The following is a 6,446-nucleotide window of genomic DNA, read 5'->3' as shown; positions in this document are numbered from 1 at the left end:
TGAGAGGTATCGATGTTTAAGATGATCTAGTCATCTAGCAGAGTATAGACAACGACCACAGAGTATTTTAGATACTCCAGTGGAACGTTAGCAGACTCGTAACCTGTAGGTGTTTTTGAACTATGTGTTCATTAGGTGTTTTTGAACTATGTGTTCATTAGGTGTTTTTGAACTATGTGTTCGTCAGAAATTTTTGAACTATGTGTTCATCTGATAGGTATCATGTACAAAGTTCTTCTTTTTGACACTATTACGTGTCGGGGTACGGGAGTGTACGAGAGTACTTTATTAGTATTTTCCCTATACTTTTTTTTGAAGAGCTTTGGAGTCTTCGTTTCTTTTATGAAGTGATCGGACGTGCTTCATGTGTCAGCGATTCCTTTCACGAAGTAATTGAGGGAACTTTGTAGACTGCCTAATGAAGTGTGTCGGTAATAGACCACTACTAGGTATGTCTGGTGTTATGATGCCGGATAGGGTGAGTATAAGGGTAAAATACCTCATGATATCAGACCACTGCTAGGTAAAGTTCGATGCCGGATAGGGTGAGTCTGGGGGTAAAATACCTCACGATGTCAGACCACTACTAGGCAAAGTTCGATGCCGGATAAGGTGAGTCTGGGGGTAAAATACCTCACGATGTCAGGCCACTGCTAGGCACAATTATGTAGATAACTACCTCTGATTTAACTGTCTTGTGGTGTTTACGAACAGAGGTTTGTTGTGGAACTTATTCCATTCCCGTCATTTGATGTCTTTGTCGATCCTCGTTTGCTTCTAGGGAATTTTCGAAGCAGCTTCGTCAGTTTGTTGTTCATATCGATCCTTTAGGCTAGATCTTGTAAGATTATTTTATAGGATCTGTACGTGGAGATCGAAGTTCGTTAGTTCTTGTAGTATAAACCTCGGGCAGCGATGGACTTCGTGTCTATTCCTTAGGTCAATCCTTAGGAATGAAGGATAGATGATTCTTAGGGTAGATCTTTAAGATTAAAGAAGATAATGGGGATGGGTAATTGGGTTGATTGTTTGATGATTAAATATAATAATTATATTATTATGGGTTGAAAACCCTATGTACTCACCAGGTTTCCCAACCTGACCCACTCAGTCTATTTGTATCACAGGTATCGATATGAAGCTACTTTACACTGAGAGATTAAAGGAGATGCAGATCACTAGTGTAAATGAATGTAAGTTCTGTTTATGCTTATGTTTATGTATTGACGACGACATCCCAAATGTTTTAAATGAGTAAAATAAATTTCTTCAGAAATGTTTTGATAAAGTATTTATCATGTATTTTCTGGGAAAAAATTCCGGAACATTTTTATTAAAAGGGTACTCTGATTTTTATAAAGCATAAACATAGTCGGTCTTTTCTGGCCGTGAAAATGGGGATGTTACAATTGGTATCAGAGCATTAGTTTAAGCGAACTAGGAGTTTGTAGGATTTCTAGACTTAAACTTAGAATGTTAAGCGATGATTGTGAGATGAGTGTCTACTACACTTTAGACACGAGCACTAGTTTATTTTAGGAAAGATGCCTAAAATGTTTTATGTGATAAATGTTTTATGTTATAGCTATATAGATGCCTTATATGCTATTATTTGTTCGGATCTATGGTCTATTGCCGACCTGATTTGGAAACCTTATGTGTTCAGGATTCTAAACATTTAATTACGATATTAGAACTGACATGCAATTTTTCAGAGTAATGAGGAGGATTACACGTCTAAACCTTCCTCTATCTATATTCTCGTCTCGATACACCGAACGTCTGCTTTGGTGTATAGAACGTCATAGTGAAGACTCATAGTGAACTGAGTAAATTGAGGAAATGAGAAGGCTCACGATGGTGAATGGTACCTATCGGAAGATATCGTAAGAATGATATCTTGCCTTTAGAATACTTCTGATAAAATAACAGTACGTATAGAGGAGTACGGTACATCCGAATGTACACATTTGATTGGCGGGATGATAGAACGGTTGGTGTAATTCCTGAAGTTGTCTTGTCGTCTGTCGTTTCCATCACCAACCAAGTTGAAGCACAATTATGTTGAAGATATGCATGGAAGAAGTCCTAGTAGAGTCTAGAGAATTTTTTTTTTGATTATTTGTACACATTCGTATGTGTTAAATTGTTTTTGTGATAATAACTTGGAAAACTGCGAGACAATACTTGGGACGGGTATGAGTAGGTGTGAAAGGTAGTAGAGGCCTATACTACCGGAAGCACAGGACTCGCACTTGGATCAGGGAAAGTCACAACGTTACCAAGACGCTAGTAATTGATTACGTTTTGTTCAAGTATGTCGTTACCATCGTTTCGGTAATGACTAAGAAGATGATTGTTATTCCGACCCTAGTGGTCATATCATATCGAGTCGGACTAAGATATCTATTCTACATGGTTCAGAAAGCCAAGTTCGACGTAGCATCTGACTTAAGCCAGAAGATTGAAGTGAAAGTTAATCAAAGCGATCAATAGAAGTATCGCAACCATTGTTTAAGTAAGAAGCCTATAGCTAGACATGCTACATGCTAAAATGTGATTATATCACATTAGAACATGAAGGAAGGTATCTTCCATTATGGAATGTGACTCTAAAAGACTTGAGTCTAAGCGTGGCATCATACGATGAGAGGTCATTAGAACATGACCCCTCGTTCTATTACGATAATCGAAGTAAAGAACTTCCCTTAAGATAAGTCTGTTTAAGAAGAAGTAGGAGTCTCCAATAAGATTCTATTTTGTAACTCGAAGTTTACGATTGAAAGTCCAACATAGGGTAAAGAGCAGGTGCAAGATTTAGCACCGCCTGCAGTCATGAAGTCCAAGACTTAGATATTGATTCGAAGGAACATAGAAGCTACGGTTATTTCCTAGGATGAAAATATAACGTATGGAGTCATTATACAAGCCCTGTTTTGTTGATGATTCCGGGACGTAATCATCCTAAGGGGGAGATAATTGTAACACCCACAGATTCGGGCTAGTCAATTTAGAGACGATAAGCATAAAAAATGACTTTTTGATAGATGATTATTTAGAATAAATAATCTTAACTAAGTTGTAGTATATGTCACAAGGTTTCCATGCATATAAAGAACGCTGAAATCCGAGTTATAACGAAGAAGTTATGACCTGTCGAAGTTTCGCGATAAAACCGGCACGACATCGGGAATCATAAAAAGTGAGTTTATGATACAGTACTTTTTAGCCTTAGGGGTCTAAAATAAAGTTGTAGAGTACGTCTCCACCTAGTCGTGGATATAAAGAACGTCGAAAACGGAGTTCGTATGCAAAAGTTATGACCTTCCGAAGATGTAGCTGTCTGAGGGCATGACATGTGGCAGAAACCCTAGCCGCCTTAAGTCACGACGTGAACATGAAGTTCACGATGTGAAACGTGTCAGGGACACTAATCGGGTCTAGAAAACACGTGTTAAAGCTACGGGATGACTCACGGAAGTTCATGACGTGAACATATCATGTTCACGACGTGAATGGGCCGAGAACAGCCTATAAATAGCAAGTTCATCCCTTTCATTCCTTAAACCATTTCTTTTCTCTCTCCCTCGTTTGCTGAAGGCGTTCCACGTCCCGAGCTCGGCGATCACGAACTGCTGACCGTTTTTAGTTAGATTCTGTCAACTCATGCTATTAAGGTGAGTGCATATTATTTTCATCTTACACATAGATATGAAGTATTTTATATAAATTACGTGCTATGTGTGCATATTATTTGTATACTTGCTATCTATGATGGATGGACAATTTTATACATGTTTTAATTTATTTAAACTGTATATGTATTTTATATCTACAAATATGTTGGGTAAAACATGGGTAGATAAATTAGATGATGTGTGATGAAATAAAAATTGATGAGAGGTGTCGATGTTTAAGATGATCTAGTCATCTAGTAGAGTACATACAACGACCACAGACTATTCTAGATAGTCCAGTGGAACGTTAGCAGACTCGTAACCTGTAGGTATTTTTGAACAAAGTGTTCATTAGGTGTTTTTGAACTATGTGTTCATTAGGTGTTTTTGAATTATGTGTTCATTAGGTGTTTTTGAACTATGTGTTCATCAGATATTTTTGAACTATGTGTTCATCCGATTGGTATAATGTACATAGTTCTTCTTTTTGACACTATTACGTGTCGGGGTACGGGAGCGTACAGGCGTACTTTATTAGTATTTTCCCTATACTTTTTTTAAGAGCTTTGGAGTCTTCGTTTCTAGTATGAAGTGATCGGACGAGCTTCATGTGTCATCGTTTCCTTTCACGAAGTAATTGAGGGAACTTCGTAGACTGCCTAATCAAGTGTGTCGGTAATAGACCACTACTAGGTATGTCTAGTGTTATGATGCCGGATAAGGTTGTAACACCCTTAAAATTCAAGCCAATTTAAAACTTTTAAAACATTTCCAAAACCATTAACCATTACAAAACTTGTTTTCAAAATGTATCATATCAGAGTATCCCATAAACAAAGTCATAAAAAGTGAGGAGCTGTACGATCACGCCTTCGCCTTGCCGCGATCCGCTGATGTACCTGAAACAATAAACTGAAACTATCAGCCCGAAAGCTTAGTGAGTTCCCCCAAAATACCCATACCACAACAATACACATATAATCATAAACAACATACTATGGGTCCAGTCAACCATCTGGTTGGAATACCCCAGGCCCTCAACCATCCAATTGGAATTCCAACATACTATGGGTCCAATCATCCTCGGGATGGAAAACCCCAGGCCCACAACCAACTGGTTGGAATGCCCACATACTATCAGTCCAATCATCCTCGGAATGGAATACTCACGGCCCACAACCAACAGGTTGAAATGCCTAGGTCTATTGGCTTTAGCACAAACCAGATCAGCCTCAACTGCCAAACAAACATGTGCACATACATAACAGATAACCACATAACAGTCTATAGATAACAACTGATCTGACGAATCATACCACATAGCACATAATATTATCCTACCCTCTAGGATACTGATCTAACAGGTCATACCACATACTACATAATATTATCCTACCCTCTAGGATATCGATCTAACAGTTCATACTAGCATAACATAACCAAATAGCAATCCAAAGGGCCGACCTTGGTTCCTTAGACCCCTGAGTATAGTGAGGATAACTCACCTCGCAACTGCCGAATGGAAATAGAAAGCTCAACTCTCGGATCACCGCCACCAACTCCACCACCTATGTGCAACACATCCCAAAGTTCATAAATTCCCGAGATACCCCCCAGAAGTCAACTGGTCAACCCTTGGTCAAAGTCAAAGTCAGCTAGCAAGGTCAACAGTCCATGTTAACCTCAAATCGTCGAGCACCCTCAACTACTCGTCGAGTTCTTGCCTAATTTTACCAACTCGCCGAGTCACTCACTGAATCGCCGAGTCCAGGGCAATCTTCATCAGACTCGCCGAGTTACTCATCCGACTCGTCGAGCCCATGACCAACTTCATTGGACCCGCCGAGTCGAACATGCCACTCGTCGAGTCCCTTCAGACCTTCATCCATACAGATGATTTTTAAGCCATGCAAAGGCTCCAGATTGCAGATCCAACCTTCCAAGGCCTGCTTATCACGTAAAGTTGCAAACTTTACATGCATGCAAAGCTTTATGGCCCTAAAATGACAAAACTAAGCTTAAAATGAAGTCCAACACTTGAGGGAAGGCTCATACTCGCCAAAGCTGCTACCTTTATGGATCTAGAGACCAAAGAGAGTCCGGATCTGAAGTTGCAACTTCAGATCTTGGCTCAAACACAAAAGCCTTTCCAAAAACCCACCGAAAAAGAGGTTAAAGATGAGATGAGCCAAAGAGATAGCTTAATACCTTTCAGAGAGTGTCAACTGGTGTATATCTTTGCTTCCCACAAGTTCCTAGCTTCGATTTTACTTGTTTCCCCCAAGTGTTCCTCACCAAGATCTCTCTTCCAAGCTCTATCACACCAAAGAAACACACACACGCGATTTAGGGTTTAAGGCTGCCAAGGAGCTGTAAAGGGGAGGCTGGGGAAGGCCAATGATCCTTTAAATAGGGTGCAATACCCCGGGATTTAGGGTTTCATCTACCAGCTCCTACTCGTCGAGTCCCTTTTTGGACTCGGCGAGTAGATCACTAAAACATGCGGACCAACCTGCTGCTACTCGACGAGTGGGGCAGCCAACTCGTCGAGTAGACCTTGAAACCAAGAAAATTCTTACATAAACCAATACCTGAAGATCAGGGCGTTACAATTCTCCCCACTTGAACTAGACTCCGTCCTCGAAGTCTGCCGAGGTAAACAACGTCGGGTAATGCTCCCGCATCTCAACCTCCGTTTCCCACATCCACTCGGACCCCCTCCGATGCTCTCACTGCACCTTCACCAAAGGTATTTCCTTGTTCCGCAGA

This window comes from Lactuca virosa, chromosome 2 (assembly GCF_052849685.1).
Source record: "Lactuca virosa cultivar CGN04683 chromosome 2, Lactuca_virosa_CGN04683_v6, whole genome shotgun sequence".
NCBI classification, from domain to species: Eukaryota; Viridiplantae; Streptophyta; class Magnoliopsida; order Asterales; family Asteraceae; genus Lactuca; species Lactuca virosa.
This window is presented reverse-complemented; position numbering follows the sequence as displayed.